This window comes from Pezoporus occidentalis, unplaced genomic scaffold (genome assembly GCF_034315485.1).
Source record: "Pezoporus occidentalis ecotype Australia unplaced genomic scaffold, CSIRO_AGI_Poc_V1 ctg35, whole genome shotgun sequence".
Classification (NCBI taxonomy): domain Eukaryota; kingdom Metazoa; phylum Chordata; class Aves; order Psittaciformes; family Psittacidae; genus Pezoporus; species Pezoporus occidentalis.
In genome coordinates, this window is record NW_026915483.1 from 4,502,055 (window position 1) to 4,525,320 (window position 23,266).

A 23,266-nucleotide genomic window follows, 5' to 3' on the forward strand; every position below is an offset into this window, starting at 1 on the left:
CAAAGCCCGTTGAGGTAAGTAGGGACTGCTCATACACTTTAAGTTAAATGCATGTATAGGTGTTGATACAACCAGGTCTTTGTTTTCCTTGATAGGCAGATGTAAGCAAAGGTTGTCTTACACATTTTTTTCTTCCTCCTGTAAAATTCTGAAGACAGCTCTCAGGTGTAAATCAGGGCCAGCTCAAATGATATCAATACAGTTCTGTTGGCTGAAGAGCTCATTTCAGCAACAGCACTGGGTTCATTGCTTGCAGGCAGTAAAACATGGCAAAATAACACCACCGTTTTGATAACACACTGAATTTATATAGACTTCCATCCTGAGGGCCTTTAAGCATAACCTAAGGAGAATTTACGGGAAGGAATTCACTTGCAAATCCTCATGTCATTTGTTTTGCATTTGGCAGCTCTTTGTTACCATAACATAAATAATTGTGGATGAACGTCATTACTTTGATTAAGTGCTACAAGTCCATACATTGGCTAGCCATTATTGTGGTGAATTGCTATAATGGCTTCAGACTTGACATTCACCGCCACGTTGTAAGGTATGCGTCTCGCTGACGTATCATCATCGTTATCATGGATAAAGTGCAAGAAGATACTCGTCTTCATTAAATTTTCTATTAGACCATTGATAATTAATACATATCTCATGTTTCATCTTGAGTCGTTTTTCTGGGGAGTGTTGCTGTTAAACGATTCAGGGCTAGAGCTTTTTGGCTTGAAATCCTTGCCTTGTGTGCATGATCTAATTTATTGACAATGCTCTGCAAACTCACAGACTTCAGAAGAGCTCAGTTTTGGATAAATCTTCAAGAAAAACAATTAAGGATTTAAGCGTTTTATTGTTTTTTCTGGGCTCACAAAACCTTTTCTCTCCCAGCTCCCACACTTGCATCATTTTGTGTCATGCTCTGGAGGGCTCGGTGGAGTTCTCACATCCCTCTGGCTGGCTTTTTACCCAGAGGTTAATGTGCAAACATTGGTGAACTCATCAGGAGCTCTTCCAAGGGATCCTAGCGGGGCTTGTATACTATCGCTTGGACTGCTGGTGAGCAGTTTGTTGCAGCTCCTACCTAAAGTGTAAAATAACAAACTTTAGTTAATTTGAAACATGAACTGCAGCTGGCACTGGTGCTGTAACCAGTGTTCTCACTTGCTCAGTAGGAAGACAAAGGGCTGATCTCGCTGCTGGTCTCCAGCTCCCTGTGCCTGTCTGAAGATGCTTCCAGGTTAGCACTAAAAGGCACTGGCAGGGCATTGCAGGAAGCTGAAGTTCATTGCCCTGGTGTGGGGTATTTTTGCGAAGAAGGTTTTTCAGCCAGCAAGGGCCATGCTGTGACTTTCACAAGCTTCAAATTAACTTTAAAAACAAAACATAGACAGGAAAAACAACCCACCCAGACTTAAAATGATCTCTTAACTAAGCAGCCTTCAGTGTTTAGACTAGAGCTTGTCTCGCTGGGATCTGTTTGCCCTCAGGCTCTGCCTTTGAAGGGCTGATGGGGCAGAGCAGAGGAGTGAGTTTTCTGACACAGGATGACGTGGGGCTTGGACTATGGAGGTATGGCCAGGTGTGCAAGTGGACCCCAGCTCTGCCTCTTGGTGGCGTGAAGAGGTTGGTGGGAGAGCCTGTCTCTCACTGTGTTAGAGGAGGAGCTCAAGACTAAGCAACCCAAGGGAGTAGGGCAGTTGCTGGGGTTATGGGCTAACACCCTCATGGCACTTTTGGTTTGCATGGCATCCTCACTGGTCGAAGAAATGAATCCTTTGAGGATTCACAGGAAGAGAGCAGGTGCCAGGAAGAAAATGCCTCTCCTGACTTATGTGTAAGCCGGCCTGTCTCCTTCACATGCCTGTATTCAGGGCTTCATCCATCCAGGGGCTTCGGCAATGGCATTGTGGGTTTTTATGGTCTCCCCTGTAATTTCCCGGAGGAAAAAACTGATTTCCACTCAAAGGCAGGGCTGAACATGCAGAGGTGCTTCTCTCTGATAGGACCAAGCTTTGCATTTGGGTTGGGATCTGTGCCTTGCTACATGGCAGTGGCTCCCTGGGCACAGGGCTACTGCTGGGTGCAGGATCACATCCTGCCTCATGCAGAAAGGAGTGGTCATTGCTGCAGTTGTGGGGTCTATTCTGGACAAAACACCCCTGAAGCATCAATTTCCCCGTGTAAGGGAAAAGCAAAGCTCAAGATGGATTCCCAGTCCCTGCCAGAGTTCATGAGCAAGCTGGATGGGGCTATGAGCAACCCGCTCTAGTGGAAGGCATTGCTGCCCGTGGCAGGGGTTGGGACTGGACGAGCTTTAAGGTCCCTTCCAACCCAAACCATTCTATGATTGCATGATCCTATGACTGTGATTCAAGAGGGATGCAAGAAAAGCCTTTTCCCCCTCTAAGCACAGAAGACCTGAGGAAAAGGTGGAAAATAAGGAAACAATTTGGAAAACCGCATTTTTCTGAGGGTTGCGGGTGTAGCTGTGAAACGGCAGCAGCTGTGCGCAGTGAGGCTGCTGAGGGCAGCAGGCGGCTCTCAGCCGCGGGGGGATGCGGTGCGGTGAGGACGCGCAAGGGGCGGCCGCGGGCGGAGGAGCCGTTCCCAGCGGTACCTCTAGGAGGAAACCTCAACCTGTGTTGTGTCTGCGGGAGCCGGGCTTGCCGGCGCTGGCGCTCAACTTCCCCATCGCGGCTAAGTTCGTACTTCTGATTTTTCTAAGTTATTTCTTCCTTTTTTTTCTTTCTTTTTTTTTTTTTTAAACATTTATGTAGAACACCACATAATTGCAGAAAAGATAATAGTCACATACCCTAGGGCTTGGTGTACACTTATGTTAAAAGTACAGCTTTTATTGGCAACTAAAGTAATAACCTTTCCATGTCAAATTGCTTTAAATTAAACTTAAAAAAAAATATGCTGGCTGATACCCACACTTAGTAATTGTCAAACATTAGCATAATGTGGAATACTAAAGCTGCTTAAATCTCAGGGTTAAAAATAATTATTTACTTAGGTAAATTCTCTATTCAAAAGCATAATATTAGATTTTTTTTTTTTTTTAGCAGAACCTCCTCCATGTAGGTGTTAAAATGCAGGCCTAAGCTTGACATGGAAGTGGGACTGCACGTTATCGTGGCCTCTGAGAGTTAAAAAGGATTTTATAACTTTAGCTTATCCATCCGTCACTGCTTACCCTGAAAGAAAGGTTTTGAGGTGACACCTCCAAAGACATAGGTGCTGTAGCTGACATCTAGGGACCCCAGACCAGCGACATGGAATATGTGCACTCTGCAGCCCTGAAGTGCACACACATTTCTCATGCTGGAGGACACCTGGGAGGTAGGTGTCTCCAGTATGCAGGTGTGCAAAGCCAAGGGCAGCAGGGCAGGAACATGTTTCATACAGGAAGGTGAATTTTGCTTACCTGTTTCAGCACAGAACTGGAGCAAATGCGGGGGGGGAACCATTCAAATTTCCAGTGTGGAGAAGGAGAGGAAACTGTGGGATGTGGCTCTTGGGGCTCTCTGCTGCAGCTGGAGGAAACTGGACCTACCAGATGCAGTGAGGACACAAGTCCTCGTGGTTTGCTGCTTTTTGGGAGGCCCTGGCTCTGACGTGCCCTGCTGAGGACTTCCATCCCTCTTGCAGGGGCTCCCTGTGGAGTCCACCACAGCACCGTGATTTCTCCAGAAACATGCCAATATTTTGCTGGAAGTTCACCAAACCCCATTTTGGATCATTTTCTTATAGAAATCAGCAGTTCCCTTAGGGCAAAAAGTTTTGTGGCAAATTCCTGCACCTTTGGCTAGCAAAGTAGAAAGGGATTGCCTTTCTCACTCCTTCAGGGAGCAAGAAGCTGGGCAGCTCTTGCTGCCTTTCTGGCCAGCTGATGCGGGAACAGAAGGGAGAGGTAGCACCTGGGAACAAGAGGTTTATGATCTTCGAGAGAGACTTAAAACAGTTGTTGTGAGGGGAAATGCAAGAAGCTGAGGACTGAAAATTGGATACCTTTCGCAGCCTTGCCTAATACCATATGTGTTTTACACTGTGATTATGAATCTGATTATATATTAATTTCCACACTGTTTTAATTCTTTAAAGCAGGGAAGGAAAATACATGCTCTTCCTTGGAGAACCCCAATGCAGTCTTACAGCATATGCCTTCTCACCAGAACAGGTTGAAATTCTTCAAAACTCTCAGATCACAGTGAGTGTTCGCTGCTAGATTTTCACCTACCCTGTGCCTTTTCTCCATTCAGTGCCTGTTTCCTCTTTCTCTAGAGCTCTCCCTTCCCCACCTGCCCTATCTGACCTCTCCTGCCAGCGTTCCTCCTGTTGCCCTATTGCACCAAAGCTAATAGAGAAGGGTGGAAAAGGACCAAGCAGAGTATGCTGACACTGCACACTCACTACCAAGAAATACCTCTCAATACCCAGGCCTGGATTTAGCTTTCATTTACTTGCTCCATCACAACCCATGAAGCTTCTGATACCAGGACTCTGCTGACGATAGTAAACGCAGGAAGACTTTTGTTCATGGGTGAGTACAAGTAATTCCCATCTCAATCCCTTCCCATTTGGATATGTGAACGTGTTCTTAAATCTAGGGCTGGCCTGAAAATGTATCCAGGCATAAGGGAAGGCTGTAGATCCTATTCCCACTTTTGTTAAGGGTCCTTCCCTGAACTGGGGCTCAGTGAGACTAATTCAGCCCTTGCTGGCTTGGGTGTGGAGACATGTCCTCCCCTGGAGGATGTCCTTTGGGACACAACCCCACACTGCAGCTGCAAGTGCTTTCTTCCATGCTTTATTTGCTCCCCTTTCAGCAGCATAGCATGCTGTGTGCAGACACAGTTTGTGTCTTTAGGAAGACTCATTAATTCACAAGATACATACTTTTTTTTTTGCTTGACAGTTTGCAACAGCTTCTTCAATGTGTAAACTAGCATTTTCAGATCTGTATTAGAATACCGACAAATAGATCTGTTTCCATAGGCTACTTCCTATGTCTGGACAGACTACTGACACTACCTTGCATGTACAGTTGTGGCATAAATGATATGTTAACACATGAGAGAAGCCATTCACTTGAAACTCTTCAGGATGATTAAGGGCTTTAATTACAGCCCTGATTAAAACAAGGCTTTTGGTAAGTAGCAAAATGGCAAATACGGTGCTATTCCATTACAAACCTCTCTTGATGACGGTGTGGTTTGTCTCTGTTGCTTCTCTTATTGTCATATCACTCATCCAATTCTGATGTTCAAATCCCACCTAAGAAATGGTAACAGGCTTTACTTCAGTGCTTACCTGTGAATAAAGTGTTGGAAATGTTGATTTACTTTTGATACACTGCACAGTGCCTACGCTGGAATAGATGAATTAGTTGTGGGTCTAGGTTCACTACCACATATTACTTTTTCCAGATCTGAGGTAGATGTACTCACCATCTTGCACAAAACTGCGTTAATGCCTTTCAGCAGGATTTCTCAGGGCAGTGTGATCATCTGGGAAATCAGTTTTGTCCCCTTTTGCAGGGGACTGTTGCCTCTGGTGGAAGAAATGCTGGTTATATTTAGAGCCTCCAAGCAGTACCACGCAGAACACAAGCTTCAGTGAACTTCAGCATCTCTCTGCCCAAGCATTTCACGTGCTCCTTAATCTTCTACATAAGGGTTTTTCTTTATTTCTAATTTTAAATGGATCTTTCACTGCAGAAATGTTGGGAAGTCTCTTCTGAGTGATAGAAATGGCTTGAGTGGGTCGCAAATGCTAGGAAGTTGTCCTCCCTCTTTCTCTCCTCTGGTACTTCCTAGAGTTAGTCTAGTGGTCCTGAATGAAGAAGCAAATCTTCCCTCTTCCGAAGCTCCTCATAAATGTGCTTGCAGTTAATATGAGTCCTTTTATATTCTCTCCCTTCAAATTCTTTGGATTAAAACAAATACCGTCTGGTTCTTTTAGCTCTTTTGATTATATATTCAGAACTATTGTGTATCCTGGAAAATGAGTTCTTTTCAGTTTTCACTTTTCTTGACAACAAGCTGAAAAATTTCCCCAAATGAAAATTTTCTGCAAAAGTCTTGGTTTGTTCCAAGACCCATTTTTCAAATAAGTAACGTTTTGATGAAAAAATGCCAACCTGTTCTACTTAACAACTGTTCGTAGAACTGACGAGAGAAAAACAAGGAATTGGAGAAAAAAATTACCGAGTCTTTTATGTAGAGTTAATCTTTGAATATTCCTGTTGTTTCAGTAACAGACAAGATGTTGGTACAAGTAGATGAATATTTAAACATTAGCGTTGACACTGACTTATCTTCTTGATAGCATATTGATCGCTTTCTTTCTATAGAGATTATTATGGACTTCCCATAGAGTCAGTGAGCATCTCAATGAAATCACAGCCTGGATGTTTATGCAGGTATTTCCTTAGAGATTGCTTATACAATCTATGCACCAAATAAGCCCCCATAACTGCACCTCAAGTGTAAACCTAGTGCACATTTCTGCCTTTTTATTACCGCTAGCATGTGTGATTAAGTATCAAAGTTGGTGTCATGATGCAGTCTTAGCTTAATATCTGTTATTCATTGCATTTAAAATGACCAATAGCTTTTCTCTTTACCAAAGCATATGTCAGCTGATTTAGGCTGTCCTCCCTATGGAAATGGATGTTTTTCAGGCACTAACATTGTGCCTGAGAAATTAGAAACTCCACATCTCTTCCCATGGACACCTATAAACCTGTGTCCATGCCTTCAGGAAGTCTCTGAAGGGTGCTGTGTTCACAAGGGTGTCCCAGCACACCCAAGGGACCACAGCCAGGGAGCTGGCTGCTGCTCCCGATACCAGGTGAGAAGATGACTGCCAGGCTGTCACTGCTGCAGAATTTAACCACGATAGAAGTATGCTGCGTGGATTAATACAGGATCTGTGTTGTGTTAGTGGCACCAAATGAATTTTACAGTGGCTGGAGATGTATGGAAAGATGAGTTTTAAAATGAAAACCATGTTTAGTGCAGTAGAATATATGCTAGTGTCTTTCAAGAGAACTTTATAAAAAAAATGAACAGTATCAGGAAGGAAAAATAGAAGTACATAATAAATTATGACTCAGAGAAAAGCTCACATTGACTCTAAGAGGAAGGCAGGATTTAATTTTCACTGTAGTTAAGAAATGCCTCTCACTGACATGAAAATGAGAGGCAAAAACCACTGATCTGTGGGATAGTTTTTAATGTCATTAATATTTAAACTGGACAGTAGGTTTGGCGTTATTCTTATAAATAGCTGCTTTTTGCAAGTCTTGCAGAGTCGTATAAGTGCTCCAAGACTCTAAAAATCTTCAAAGAATAGTTTGTCAGCCTCGCAGTTCCCAGCCTCCAGCTCTCTCTGAACACCTGGATGAAGAAGAGTGTCACACAGGCAAGAGGGTGTCTTTCTTCTAAAAGGTGTTCAGGACAGTAGCAGTTTTGGGTCGTTGAAACTCCTCTGGGTTGTTGAAACTATTTTTGCGTGGAAGGTCCCCCCATCTAGGTTGGAGATGTCAGTTCTTGGGGTGGTGGGCATCCCTTCTCCCCACCCGTGCTCTGGGGAACAAGCAGGTGGGTTTTCTGAAGCTAGGTAGCATGGATTTACTTGGCCTGCAGAAATGTCTCCTTGCTGATACCCTGCACTGAGTGCCATCAGATAGTGATATTGGAAACCGCGATTTCCCCAGGGCATTTGTGTGCTTCTTTGAGCATCAGCTTTGGGCAATAAGGAGAGACTTTATGTCATGGGATTGCTCTAAATATAGTTAGCCAAATTGTCATGCTTGGCTGGTTTCTGTACAGGCATTTTTAGGTTTCAATCCATGTAAATTTACCTCTAATTTGAGCTCCAGCCTTGAATAAACCCTAGACGTGGAGTCAAACTGGAGATGTATGATACAATTTTTGATAACACAAGGACCTGAAATTTGGACAGTGCCAGAATAAGTGCATATATTGATCCAGAGTTGTTTTAAATTAAACTGGGTTCGCTTAAAATATTCATGAACTGGAAGGGGTCAGTTAAAAGCTTCAAGCTGTGAGATTTATAGCAGACTTTATCAAAGCAGATGCGTTTTGCATCATTTCTAACTTTTGACTGGTGAGAAGTTTAGATTTTTTTATAAATACATATACATTTTCTCTAGCAAATGTGTGTGTATATTTATATATGTATAATTTTTTTCAAATACATCCCCATATGCACCCTCACTCTCAGAACATTTTGCTTTTACTCTCCCTGCGATTCAGTAACTTGCCTCAGCTGTGCGCCTTGTTGCCTTCCAAATGCAATGCATCATAAAATCATGATGGTTTGCCAAGCAAAAGAGGGCATTGAGCTTCTTTATGAAGAGGATATTTTTGCAAACTGGACTTCTTGTATATCCCAGTGGAATTTTCTGATGCTTCCATATTACTCCTGTACAAAACTTTTAGAGAGTTATAGATCGGACATCAAAAACAGTAATTAATGTCCAACTCAGTCGTCTTCAATATATGTCTATCCTTTTCATTAGGGAGCAGAGACATACCTTTCCTCTCCTATAACAGTCAGTTTAATGACCAGCCATCAGTGCTTCTGCTTCTCAGCTTTCAAACCTTGGTTGGAGGATACTGCTTATACTGCTTTGTGCGTCGTTAGGTTTACGTCATGCTAAGTCCCATATACGTAGCTGGGTATTCAAAAATACTTGCACGTATACAATTAAGTGCAGAAAGCAGTTACCAGGTGAACAGTTTGTGCTTTGGATGCCAGTAGTGGACATAGGTATTGAAACTGTACTGGTACCCATTTACTGAGAGTAGTCACAAGGGACTGGGCATTTCTGAAATGTTTAAAGCAAGCCTCATCTCTTTTAGAGAGGCAATTTTTTATTCAAGCATATTTTGAAAGCTCACAGAGTGAAATAAACCTAAAGAGGCTGTGCATACTACTGAGGTTTGATACTGGCGGTCATGGCATTGCTGCAGTCTGCATCACTATTTATACCAGTTTTACTGTACCACTGTACACCCTTCATACACATGTCCTGATCCTACAGTTTGCTCTCCTTTGCTCATACTATCCCTGAAAAGCCTAATGAAACCAATAAGCATGAGAATGCAGCACAACTCTCTTGGCAAACACATGTCCTTGATATTTTGGTAGATTTGTTTGGGTATTTTTTCCGGTTTTGGTTGGTGTTGTTTTTTTTTTTTTTTTGTGGTTGTTTGGGTTTGGGTTTTTGGGTGCTGGCAGAACCTCGCTTCAATGACTGTAGCCTGGCACTCAGATGCTTCATCTGGTTTTGAGTCTGAAGAAGTTTCTGAGATGCATGAAGAGAGGAAAACCTGCCCATAGCCATGTTCTGGACCTTGTTCCTAGTACTGCTTCAGTGTCTTATGGAAGAAAAGCCATCCTGGGAAAGCAGTGCAAGTTTAGTAGACATGACCTCATGTACTGGAAGGATCTGGCTGCGTAAAGATCTCACAGACCACTTTTAACTTTGGGAATGGGGCTGGGTAAACCCCATGCAAATGCATCAGTACAGTGTTACCTGCATTTGCCTCAGGAGGCACATGATGCTCTACGGAGACCTTGGGTCCCCGTACTTGAGGAGCCAAGAGATCCTTTATCACCAGCAGATGAGAGCTCATGCTGAGTACAGATGAAGAGTTCCATTAGTTTGCGGCTTCTGACTTAATGAGATCTGATTTAACGTCCTCAAGAGCACAGAAGATCCTGGAGCTCTTGCTGGGATGATGGGCCTTTGCAAAGATCTGGCTCCTCACTGCTATTCAAGCCTTAGAGGGGTAATTATGCCACAACTGACTCACAAGCAAGAGAAAGCTTGTAGGCTTTCAGCTGTCTTTAATTTTACATTAGACAAAAAGCGATAAAGAACTTGTTTTCTGTAATCTATGGATTTAACTTTGAATAGCAGGTGGTAAATGTTCCAACAAATATGTATATACATATAAAATCTGTAAGTGCCCAAATATTTACATCTTCAGCCAAACAAAGGCTGGAGACTCACGTTGCCTGAGGGGAAGATTGTTTTAGAGGAACAGGTTGAAAGGAAATAAAGAACGGGAACTACAAATTTTCTCTCAGAGATGAGTGGTTGTGGTAGGGAAGAATCACGTTCTTGGTAGATCACTGGCTTATCTCTCCAAGCTGGCTTGCAAAAAGGAGTGTCCTGTTGTCTCTTTTGCCTTGGTCTTGGTTCTCTGAGTCCTGTGTACATTTGAATTGAAGTCTATACAGGGAGCACACCAGCAGTAGTCAAAATTTGTACCAGCTTTCCCAGCATGGGCTGTCAAGCTGATTATATGGTTAGGGTATATGATCTGTAGCTAGATGTATGCATCTGTGTTAGATGCCAACATTAGTAAGCCTATCAGTTCTTCATTGCTAGGGTGGGACTCAATAAGAGCATCAGTGGATTTATGGTGGTCCATAAGCCCCAGAATTCTGAGAAGTCTAACATTTGTAAAGTAAACCCCAACAACAAGGAGATACAAACTTTTTGGTTTCCACACTGATCTGCCATATCAAAATCTAAGAATGGGTAAAATCATGATGTGTTTACTAAATGGCTGTTAAGAGAGCTAGAGCTTCTCTGGATAGTAGAATCTTGCAAGGCTGTAGGCTTCAAGGACTTTCTGTTGCACTTGAGCAACTGGGAAAATATGAGTAACCATCAGTTTTTAATTTGCCATCTTTTACTGTTCCCCTTATGTTTTGAGTCAGGGAGACAAGAAGGTCCTAGTTGTTCTCTACCATCCCACTTCTCTTGTATGCCCTTTTCTTTAGGGTGAACAATCTTGAGTCATTTCCTGCTCTTCATATAAGGATCGTTCCACGGCTTTGATTATTCTTTCTCTTGCCTATGGAATACTTCCGAGTAACACTGACGTGTTAGCCTATAACACGGGTTCTGGTCCATACACTAGAGCTGTAATTCACCAAATTTTGTGGTTTCTTCTCCCAGAGATTGTGCATCAATTGCAGATGTAAACTTCAGCTGGACTGACAGACCTCAGAGATATAACGCATTGGTGTGTTTTCCCACTGGAAAATTCCCTGTTTTTTTCAGATAGTGTTGCATGTCTCTGTTTCTCGATTATTGCTAACAGAAGACAAAAATGTTGTGTCTGTGCACTAGCGGGGAGTCTTAATCTTCTAGAAGATATTCTAGAGTGTCAATAAAAATACTGTTAGTATATGAAACACAAGGGCTAAAGACTTCCTTTGACCTTTGTTTGTGGGCTACTTACAACAAGCTGGAATCAGATTTGAACTGCACTGCCTGAACAGTGTCAAAACCAGGGCAAGGCCAGGATAAATGCCAGGACAAACAGGTGTACTTTGTGATACTTTCGATGTATTCTGTGATGGACGCTGAAGCTTGGGCTTTTGCATGGCTATATGTTGCCTATCATAAGCTGCAGATAGATCCAGGCCTTCTTTAGAGAATCAAGGAAATGCAGGTAAGTGCAGCACTCTTAAAGCAGAATGAGAAAAACAGTGAAAAATGTTGTCTCTCCTCCTATTGTGGCTGATGCAGCCATCCCTGTACATTAACTATACTTAAATCTCTTTCATCTGGACTTCCATCATATAGTATCTCCTTTGTTGCTGCTTATTTTAGTCTTAGACACAAGCTGCTGAAGTTCCTATTCAAGACTCTTCTTGGTCTATCTTGAAATATGTATTCATTGGTGAAATTTTGCCATTCTCTCTCCAGCAGAGATGGGGATTTTTTTGTGGCATCTTCATATAATGGTGTAAAGGCTTTTTGGTTGAACGCTTCGTAACAATGTGCAAGCCCCATTTTCCCTCCAGCTCCTTCCTTTCCTTCAATGCTTGCAAGAATAGCTATGGCTGGAGTTAGATGTTACCCACTCATTTCCAAACAGGAACAGTTGACACTTAAACAGCACTGATATCTGGTGCTTCTTGACCAGTATGACTGGGGGAATAAGGTGTGTATTACTGATCCAGACATAAAAGTAGGAGTTTGCATCGTATAAAAATAAACTTGGACATAATTTACAGGCCATGTCACATGGGCAGGACTCTGAATAGCTTGGTAGAATAGTAGATGGAAAAATGAAATGATTAATTGCACATATCTGAAGCACAGTAAGTAAAAAAGTAACAGTGAAGTTAAAGGGACTTTTTTTTCTTTTTAATTAGATTCTGATGTATCTGTAACTTCATGAAAAGAAAGATAAAAACATTCTGGAATTCAGCTTTTCAGTTTGCTATATTTTACCATATGATTGAGTTTAAATGTATTGATGTATTGGATATGTTTTTCCATTTAAAAAGCTCTTGTAAATGAACTATTTATTTACATGAAAGAAAAGGATTCCCAGTGCAGCCCACAATACTTTTCCCTCCAAGCCTGCCTTGAAAGAAGGTTGCCTTTTCATATTTGGCTCTAGCTTTCAACGTTCTCAAAATTAGAAGAAAGTATTCTTAAAACTAAATAAAACATATATATCAGTATTTCTGGCTGAATGAATGAGCACTTCCCCTGAATAGACTCATTTGAATGGCTACTCAGTGTTATGTTAGGGAAGTATATTAAAAAGTTGAAACAGCCTGCTGGATAAAGGTGAGGGACAAAAACAAAATCTAAAATGTGTCATGTGAAAAAAAAGAGCCCGTTATCCAAGCAGATCTTGGTAAAACTTTAAATGGAAAAGTGACACTCATCAAATGATTTCTATATCATCTGCACTGAATAATTTACTTTTGGGTGAGATTCACTAACATCATTGCAGAGGAAGTGTAATTGAAAATTATGAAAGCTATATCTTTATTGTGTATTACAGCACATGCCTTTGATACGGCGTTATGTCTGCCACAGCGGGAAGTGTTTTTCAGAAAAAAGTAAAATCTCTGGGACGTATTCTCAGTGGTGTAAATCAGTTTGCTTTACTTAGAGCATTCCATGTGAGCAAGCTTCTGCTGGTACACCCAGAGTCCCAGATCTCTGTAAACACCTGCACAAATTACTGATTAATGCCAGAGAAAGTTTACATGGGTAGAGCTAAGGAAGAGCTCTGTTATTTTGTTTAGAATTGACAGTTCCAGTGTGATTTTAAAATTCATGTGTCTTCTGCTTGTAGTTTATATAAATATATGTTTTCTGCAAGTGCGGTTTGAGTAAAGTCTTGTTAACAATCACTATATAGTGTCACAGATCCCCATGGCACTGCATACATCCTCAATCTGAGCAGCCTGTTATTTGAGGTCTTGACCATGCACTGGCTTTGATAGCACAGACCCTTCAGCTTCAAAAGGTGCTTCAGAAATAGGAGTCTGAGTAGAAGCCGATCTGAATACAGAACTGATGTTAAAATTGATGAAGATATGCTGGCTAAAGACTTGCTAAATGTCTTTTACAGTATACATGGCAAGTCCAATGTACTTTTCTAATTCCTCCGAGTACCTGAATGGCTAAGGCCCAATCCTTAGGTGATTTATAGAAACCCACACCTTACCAGGGTGCTGGCAAAAAGGGGCAATGCTGGCTTAAGGCTCTTAAATAATGTTTGAGCAAAGGGTTTTAGCCTGGCCATGTGTGCTGGGGTGAGCTCTGGCTGGACAGAGCCCCAGTGCCGCAGGAGAAGGGCCACCAGCCCCTCCAAGCTCAGCCGTTTCCCAGATGACTTGTGCTGGTGGAGAAAACTCTGCCCAAAGTAGAACACCATGAGTGACATTAGCATTCGGAGAGCATCTGTTCAGCCATCCCCAGTTAGCGTATGACTGTCAAACTGAGACACACGTCTATTCCCAATCCAACTCCTTAACCCCTGCTTTGCCTAGCCCCCTGCCACATCTCCCAAGGTTGTTTCTTATGGGAGAGGCAGGCCAGTGCTGTGCTCATCAGTAGGCACATGAATTAATTATAAAGGCCTGATTAGCTTATTAGCAAGTATCTTGTTTGCCAGTGCAAAGAAAGTGTGCATGAACCCCCTCTGGACAGTTCTTCGATGTACCCTATATACACCTTTCTTGGCCATGTGCCCTATCCTGTTCAGGGACACAGTTTTACTGTGCTGGAAAGAGAGGTGGAAATGTTGGCAGCCTCAATAGCTAGGAGGTATTAACTATCATGGGTGAAAACGTATGAGTGTGGTGTAACAATCAGGATCCAGTGAAGTGCAGATTTCTTCTTGATTTCGTCAGATGAGCCTTGGCTAAAAAAGGTCAACCACCACCCTGGAAGTCTGCATGAAAGAGTGCCTGAAATAGCCCAGGATGCAGAATAGCACACCAGCATTTCCAGGATTTACTGGTACTTTTCCACAAAGGGCAATGGCACAAAGCAGTTTTTTACATGGTTTCCATGATCTTTAGTGCAAATTCCATTTCCATCTCTGACAGAAGCCCTCATCTGTCCTCCCCTCCCAAAGTACGCATATGTAGATGAGCAGAATTTGAACGTTAATCAAGACTTACATAGTACTTCAGAGCTCTTTTTGCAGCAATTTCCTCTTTGGAAGAATGGACAGTATTTTTGTTACTTTTAAAGACAGACTGATGAAGAAAAACTTGTTTTACGGGCTCTGTGTTGGAGATATCTACTTCATCATTGAATTGTTAGCATTTGCCAAGAGATAACCACAGGTTTTGTGGTGGTAGCACCTTGGTTCCCTCAAGGAGCTCAGTGTAGGATCAAGAACTGTGGTATGAATCCAGAGAGGCTTTTGGCTTTTAATATCCTTTCAATGGCAATCACTGTCAGTCCTGTGAGACATGCATCACCCTTGGTCACATCATCATAACACATGCTTCCTCCCTAGGCCAGCAAAGATGTTCGATTAGAGGTTGGCTTTCTGGTAGTGTATTGGATTGAAACCCTCAGGGCTACAGATTTGACTGTCCAAAGGCCTTCTTCTGTGACCTTGGACAAATGCCTTAATTCCTCTGCTCATGTGGCCATCTGCATCCTACCCAGATGTCTGGGGACGTTCTGGCATACTTGTGCCTTGATCTTGTTTTAAGCTCTTGTGGTGCAACTGTAACATGACTGTCAGGACTTACAAAGATGCACTGAGTGCTTTGCTTTTGTTTTAAATGGAAGAGATTTTGAATTTTCGATGAGTTCATTTGTTTATTAGCACAGAATGGCTTTTAATCAAATTTGCTACTTAAAACTTTGCAGGCAATTAAGTGGGTTTGCTCAACAATGGCAAATGACTATTTTCCAAGACTTGTGAAACATGCCACTGCGTTTATATTCCGGCCCCTGAACTGTTAAAACCCCACATTCTCATAGGTGTTTTAAATGTAATGCATTTCCTGATACCATTTATAAATGTCCAGTGGATAGAATTTTATTATTTTTTTAATTTCCTTCATCTGATCTGGGTCTTTGATAAATACTACAGACAAACTGAGTGCTGTAGGATCAATCTTGACAGTTCTTCAATAAAAGGCTGTGTGGTTCTTCGTCAGTGTCTTCCTTTCAGTGACAGCTGCTTTGTTCTTTTTCAGTCAGATTTTCTAGTTAACACATCAAAAGTGTATCTGTGTACACGAAGTACTGAGAAAACAGTTCAAAGAGGCAGGAGATTCACTTTTAACTCTTCACTGCATCTCCCTGCACTTGTCACAGAAGATAGCTTATACAGAAAGCTTCAGAGCAGGGTGAGGAGTTCACCAAAGAGCACTGTGAAGTACAGCACATGTGGATTAGTCTTAATGCACAAATTGGTCAGTCAATCCACTTACCATCCCAAATTAGCTTTCTTTCATGCCAAGCCATTAAGTGATAAGAAGTTTTCAAGTTTAGGCAGCAAAAGCCTCACATCGGACACAGATAAAGCCATATGCTTGATCAAGCACTGAAGTTCTGTCTGATGGTTCTTGTTGTGGTGTCAATACCTTAAAACTAATTAAACTGAGTTCAGTGTTCAGTTTAAACTCATTTCTTTGGAGGGCTGCCATCAGTTTCAAAACTAAGCTAAACAGTAAGGACAAGCAACTGCTTTGTATATCTCTTCTCTTATCTACTGTAGCTGAAAACTTATTTCTGACTACAATTTTATTGTCCATGCTTCACACACCAGCTCAGCAACATAGCACACAACTTGGAATGCTTTCTGCTTCTTTATGGCTTTTTATGGCTTTATTAAGCATTGCTCAGGTAAGAAGCCAGGTCAGCACACCAAAGTGTTAGCTCAGGAGAGCATATTCCAAGCATTGTATCCCAGTCTGAGCAAGGTTTCAAACCTGTGCTAAAATCCAGTGATGTTAAGTCTTACAGGAAGGTCTATTTTTGAGTGCTCATCCTTATGAGCTATCTCCTGAGTAAGACCAAGGAAAATAGTTGTGGTTAGCAGTGATGTAAGCTTTCTCCAGGATTTCTGTCAGCCTTACAGCACTACAACAGTCACAGTTGCAAACTGTTGCTTGTACCCTCAGGAAGCCTCGGCTAACTGGAGAGCCTGTTTGGAAGTGGGGCCTCCGTGGAAGCAGAATGACATTTCTAGCAAGCACGTGTGCCTGTCAGGTGAATCATTCACCTATCATGTTACTCTACTTCAGGCCCACTGACTGGCTCACTGTGCTGTTAGGTCTCTGTCTCTCCAGTTTGGAGGCCAAGTCCTGTCTGGCAGGTGGGAATGGCAGTGACAGCCCATAATGTGAGCACAGCAAATGGACCCACTTCACAGCCTCATTGTCGATAGCCAGGGAGGAAACACATTCCCTCCCAACTTGAGTTTCTCCTTTCTCTTTTTATTGCTTCCTTCATTTCTCTTATTTCACTGTTTCTTTCTTGTTTTAGTTGCACAGCAGTCTGGAGTATCCATGTGCCTCCATAACCAAGAGCTACGCTTTGTATCTTAAACACTGGTGGGAAGCAAGAAGAGACTTCATTATCTCAACAGTGCCAGGATGTAGGAGTTGAGCAGTGACCTCGTCTTTCCCTCCTTTCATTCTTAACCCTGTGCTACTCCAACCCTTGTGTGGTCTATGTCTGCAGGTACAGCGTCTGGCAGTGAAATTTCCTGTGTTATCCAGACCTTGCCTGTGAAGTGTGAGTTGTTAAAGGCACACAGGACCTGTATTTGTTCAGAGGCGGCTGTGTTCTCCTTAGCTCAGCACTACCCATCAGCTCACACTGACACGTCCTCTGTTTGACTCCTGCAGATAATGGAGACCAGAAACACACATCTTCCTGGAACGAGCCCCACCAGACAAGCTCTCCTCAGGCTGCCATTGTTGTACCCTCCTGCGGTATGTACAGCCTCAGACATGAGGCGACAGAGCATGTGGGAAGATAACATCAAAGCAAGTGCTTGTAACAGACCCTTCCTCGGGTCCTGTCATCTCAGGAGTGGGCTGGATACCCTGGTGGCAAAATCACCGCATTTCCACAGAATGGGATTTACACAATCTGGGGACGTTGTGTAGCAATCGTGGTAGAAACCATCAAAGGGAGGACAGCTGGTTACAGGAACAGATAAGGAGGTATGTACCACAGAATGAGGATTCTTCCAAGAAAACAAGGGGGAGCTGATGATTTATGTGTGCTGGAAATTAGTCATCATTAAAACAGATGGGTTAGAGGAATGACAAGGGGAATTCAGTCTTAGGGTAGACTCCTGGGAGATGAAGAATGAGTCCAGCAGACGTTCTCCAGGAGAAGCACAAAACTATGCTAGGCTCCTATTGGGTACAGAGGCAGCAGAGACACGTGCTTCTGGACTGTAACACCTGTGAACACCCAATTGCTCTGCAAACAGCAGTGAACAGTGCACCGTTGCCTGGCAGGAATCTTTATCCCTGTGTCTGCCCTTTTTTAGAGCTGTAAATGCATCTTTTGAGTGACTGGAAAACAGCAGGTGTTATTAATAAGTTAAATATTTAAAAATGCCCAATGGAATAGAATACTCCCTTTGGGTAGCTGGATATATGTTTATGTGTATTTGTTTTGCAGAAAGATGGCTTTGCAGCTAGCTGATGAAGGAGACAGAGTACAGGGCAGCTCCCTTCCAGACAATGTCTGTGGGTGCGAGAAAGAGGTGCTGGAGCAACCAGGTCTATCACTTTGTCCTCCTCTGATCATTCCTGTGAGATCCCATTTCCAAAACACTGGGAATTGTCCAGCAAGTTTACGTCAACTTGGTTTCTTGCACTTCTACCTCTGTCTTTCCTCCCTCGCACCACACCAGCTGAGATAGAAAATCTTCAGCACTGGCTCTATTTTAGCCAAATCTCTAAATTCTTTTTCCATGCTGGAAAACATCAGTGGGAATAGTAGCATTAGTTTCAGCCCTCTGCCATCAACTGGCATTAGCAGTAGTGAGGGAAGGATCTGAAAAAATGTGTTTTATGTACTGTCAGCCAGGTAGAAAGGTGGCAAAAGGAGTGCATAGAAAAAAATCTGCATTTATTTGTCAATATCAGAGTGTGCACTGTCAGTAACCTCTGGCTTACATTGTTTTATCATGTCAATATTTCATAGCATCATAATGCTATTATACGGCTGACTAATGGGAATGGCTATTAGCAGTGTTGATGTAGTTTGAAAATAGCAATCCATATTTTATGGACCAGAAACAGACCAAGCCTTTACCTTAGACCTTAGCAAGCATAAAAAGGGAGATAATGTAAATGAAATTTACCTTCTCATTTCCATCTTCCCCCAATTAGTTCATAATTCACATATTGTCCATCTGCTTTCATGCTTTGAATGCACTTACACAAATTAAAATATCCTGAGGAGGTCTGTTGAAAACTCAACCTTTTCTAGCTTGAGGTAACACAGACAGCTCTGTCTCAGCCTGAGAGCCTTATTAAATCACAGCTGTCCTTTATATTGTGGGCTAGGCAGTATTTTGAATGATGTATTTAAGTTAGCAAATAAGTATATGGATCATTACTGCAGGGTCTCTTGACAGGGAGAAACAGGAGACCATGACTCCACAAGTTCTCAGCCACTGACCATAATACCTGTGACCATAGCCAGGCTTGGTGTAGATGTAGTAGTTTAACTGTGAATGCACATGACCCAGTCCTTACTGTGAGGGAATACATGCTGATGGACTGATCCATTGGCTTGAACCCTGGCCTCAGCACCCACCTGGTCTGAAATCCAGGGCTGCAAGCACAGACTCTTCCCCTTGGTACTCACTGCAGTGCTGGACCTGCTTGTGCTTCTCCATCCCTGCTGCTCAGAGCATGGGTGGCAGATGGACTGTGCTGGTCCCTGAGCATGCAGAAGCTTGCATGCAACTATCTTCTCGACCAGGGGGAAGCACAGTCTTTTGATCCAGTAGGATGCAGAACTGGAGCTGTACAGTTCGTGGACAAGTATGCCTTTGGCCACAACCCTAACTGGAGCTGAGGTAGGAATGCAAGACAGATGTAACACATTGCGCATTGCATTGAATGGAAAGTCCTCACACAGCAGCTGAGACTCTGTTAGCTCCATGGCACTAGGTTTAAAGACACTGGCCCTGTTTACCTGCCTGAGTATCCAAATATATTAAACACTTCTGGCTTAGCAGAGAGCCAGAGCAGGATAGCTCTCCCTGAAATCCCAGTTCCTTATACCTAAAACGCAACTTCCCCTTACCTTCGAGGCCAGGAGAAGGCAGGCACATCGCTGCTGTGAATCTGTGAATTCACATGCTGGGGGCGGGGGGGCAAGAAAAAAACCTATTAGGCTGTAATCGTCAATCTAACCTGCTCTAGACCTTCATGAAGTTAAGTCTATGACATTAAAAAGAGAAGAGTAATGAAAATTGCAAATGGCCTGTGAATAGCCTGGCTCTGCTGCCATAATGTGGTTTTACACAGGCCAACTAAATATACTTTAATAGTAACCTAATGGTGGAGCTGGAAATTAAATAGATTGTGTGTTAATTAGGTATTGGTTAATGCTATTATTTCACTTCATTTTTCCACCCCTGAGAACTGGAAATCCACCCTAGTGCTGAGAGGCTCAAGTTCTCCCAGGCAGCACAGACCTGAAGAAGACCCTATGCGTGCATCACTTACACCCTGTTGAAGCTTTCAGTGTGTGACATAAGCACATTTACTCAGTGAGAACAGCTGGAATAACACACCTGAACTTTGGTACTTCAACAAATAGCAGCATATTATTAGTACATTATGAACTTGTTTCTAAGAAAAAAAAATAAATCTCCCCAAGATAGAAGTTTATCAGTAAAGTATTTAGAGAAGGTGATGAGAGGACATCCAGCTGGCATTATTTATTAAAAATGCGCAACACACCTGAACTAAGTATTGGTGAAAACCCAGTGGTCAGGCTGCAGCATCCGAAAGAGCCAGGTGTGCTGTGAAAGTTCATTGTACAGTTACGGACATGATGTCAACTCTTCATGTGAATGCAGTGCTGAGGTAGGCTTGCTTGAAAGAGTGGTAAAGTAGCTTAAATTAGTGAAAACTGAATTTATCTCAAGGCTTCTTCAAACTTCTTTCTTGTGCTCCCCTTTGGATTAAGGCACTAGCAATACACAGCATTTTCTTTTGGCACAGTCATTGATGATCCAGCAATGGGAGTGAGATACACTACATTGTGGCAACAGTCAGTTGTAGAATGAAAAGGAGAGGAATGTAAAAGGTAACTAAGTTAAAAAAAAGTCTAATGTATTTGAGTCAGCGTTATAGGTGCTTAAAAATGACATAATTTTCCAGTGCGATTTTGAAAAAAAGCCGTTTTTTTATTGTGCTGGTTATGAGCAAAACTTGTTTCTTTTTCTTTTTTTTCTTTTTTTTGGTAGTCATGTCATGTTTAAGAGCCTACACTTTCAGAAACAATTGGCATGCCCTCACCTGTCCTTTGGGACGCTTTATTAGCTCCTGATTCACAGTGAGCCCAAGCCTTTGCTCTCTGGCAATCAATTCTCTTGGGCAGCCACCCAAAAAGAGTAACTAAACCCAGAAATCCTTTTCTGAGATTCAGAGCAGTGTGCAGTTCATACCATCAGTTGTGCTAGGATGGGCTTTAGCGTTCCTCTAATGCCTGCATGGAGGTGCTGCCCACACCCCAACTCCCACTCCCCCCCCCCAGAAGTAACATGGGGTCCCACATAAGTGGCCAGGACTTTATGAGTTCACTGACATGATTCTTCACCCCTCTGGGATCTTATCCAGCCTGAACACTTGTAGGAGTAGGTTTACAGGGTAGGGAGACCGCATGATTTTCTCCCTTGACTGTTTTACTGTTAGCCTCACTTAAACATTGTGTCCTATGGAATCTATGTGACTGGAGTTTATATCCTTCCTAAACTTTATAAAAACATCCTCTGCATACCTTGAACTTTTAGTATCATGGCACTTGCCAAGTTAATTTTCAGTTTTGTCTTTGTTTACTCCTGCCTTAACATTTCCCAGCCCCTGCCCTGGCACAGCTACAAGTCCACTGTTTCAAAGTCTGCGCTATTAGAGACCAACAGCCGCTTATCTGAGCAAGAAGGGAAGAACCCAGTCTTCAGTAATTAATGTAGAAACCATCAGATCATAAAAGACCCCAGGCTATGGGGGCCTAATTTTGTAAGTCAAAATGACCTGTAAGAGCTGCCGTGGAGCTACATGCAGTAATCTTTACAGTAGGTCAAACCAAGAAAGCAGGCCAAAGGAAATACCTCCTCCTTGCTCGTGTTCTTTACGGGCTGGCGCATGTCTTATATTTTAAGATATTTCAAGCACTTTCTGCTCTAATTATGTACAATGGTCTCTTCCTCCCACCTCTCTTTTAAAATAATTTGCTAAGATCTTTCTTTCAGGGATGTCTTTTGGCAATGGGCTTTGTCAGCTGCCTACTATGCAGTGTTTCTGTTTTATTCCAAACTAGCATTGCTCTATTAACGCAACAATATTGTTTTCCCTCCCTCTCAACTAGTCGGGTTGGAATGCTGCAGGATAAGTGTCCTCATCATAGAGTGAGGTTTAAAAGCATATGATTTAGTCTAGGAAATTTAAGTGGAAATATTTTAGGGCAATGTTTTCATGTTTCTGGTAGTTAAAATGAAATGGGAAGCATTAGCTTGGAGAGCTGAGCACAAATCAAGCACTTATTAAACACAGACAAATTATTACCCCAGGTCGGTGAAACAGAACTCGTAAGTTGGGTCTTCTTTTGGTTTTGTTTTTATTTTCTTTAAGGAAATTGTAAATATGAATTTTTAATCCAATATTTGTTGGCCTTGGTTTCTTCAAAATATATAGTTTCCAAATCGGAATTTAAACATTTATGCAGTAGCACATATTCCTGTTATAGCTAATATAAGTAATATATTTATCTTTCAAAGCAGCAATATTTTTTCACTCAACCTTGACTTGTACATTTAAATATGTGGTTAAGAAGTGGTGCTATCTAGAAGTTGTTGTCACTTATTTCTATGTACAAATCAAGATAATTCAGACTGCTCTTTTAAGAGGTAGCATTTTTATTTCTGTGCTTCAGCTGATCAAGCAGATTATGGTGGTTTATTGTCAGTTTTCATTTTCCTTCCTTGTGTCCTTAGACACATTTCCATATGTACCTTCCAAAATGAGGAGGTGAATTTCCAGTGCTGGTGGAATTGGTGGGAAAAAGTTTAATGATAAATTATGCTTTTCTCTGTAAAAATCCAGGATAAGATTTTCATACACATGAAGCATCACTGCTTGCATCATTTGCACACTTTAAAGGGCATATGATGGATGTATATTAAGAAGAGCATGAGAGGGATTTAGGGTAACTGAGACTCTTGTCCTTATCTCTGAGTAGGTGGAAACATCTGTTTCTGTAGGACATTTTTGATAGATCCCTGGAATGCTCTTGTCTAGTATCAAAACCAGTACAGTTACAGCTGTTTACTCCTGCAGAGGAAGTGATCCCGAGACCCTTCCAGTTCTTACTTCTTGAGTTTCTAATCCTCAGTTTTGCTTTGGCACTGAATTTTCTTTTATTTATACAGAATCCCTAGATGCAGTGAGTTTTACCTTATTGTTCTAGTGCTCAAGGGATAACTTTTCCCCTGAAGAAGCCTTTCCTCTATCAATTTTTCTTCCTTTTCTTTGTTTTTCAGCCAGCTGTATAGCAAAAGCAGCTGGCAAATGAAGTATTTATTCCCCTCTGCAATAGGCCACTAGTGCCTGCATTGGTATCTTAGTAAATGAGCCCCTGCCAGAGGCCATGAGCTCACTGCCTGGGGAAAGGACAGGTCAGTGCTACAGCAGATGACTAGCTGGGTACATGAGAGGGAAA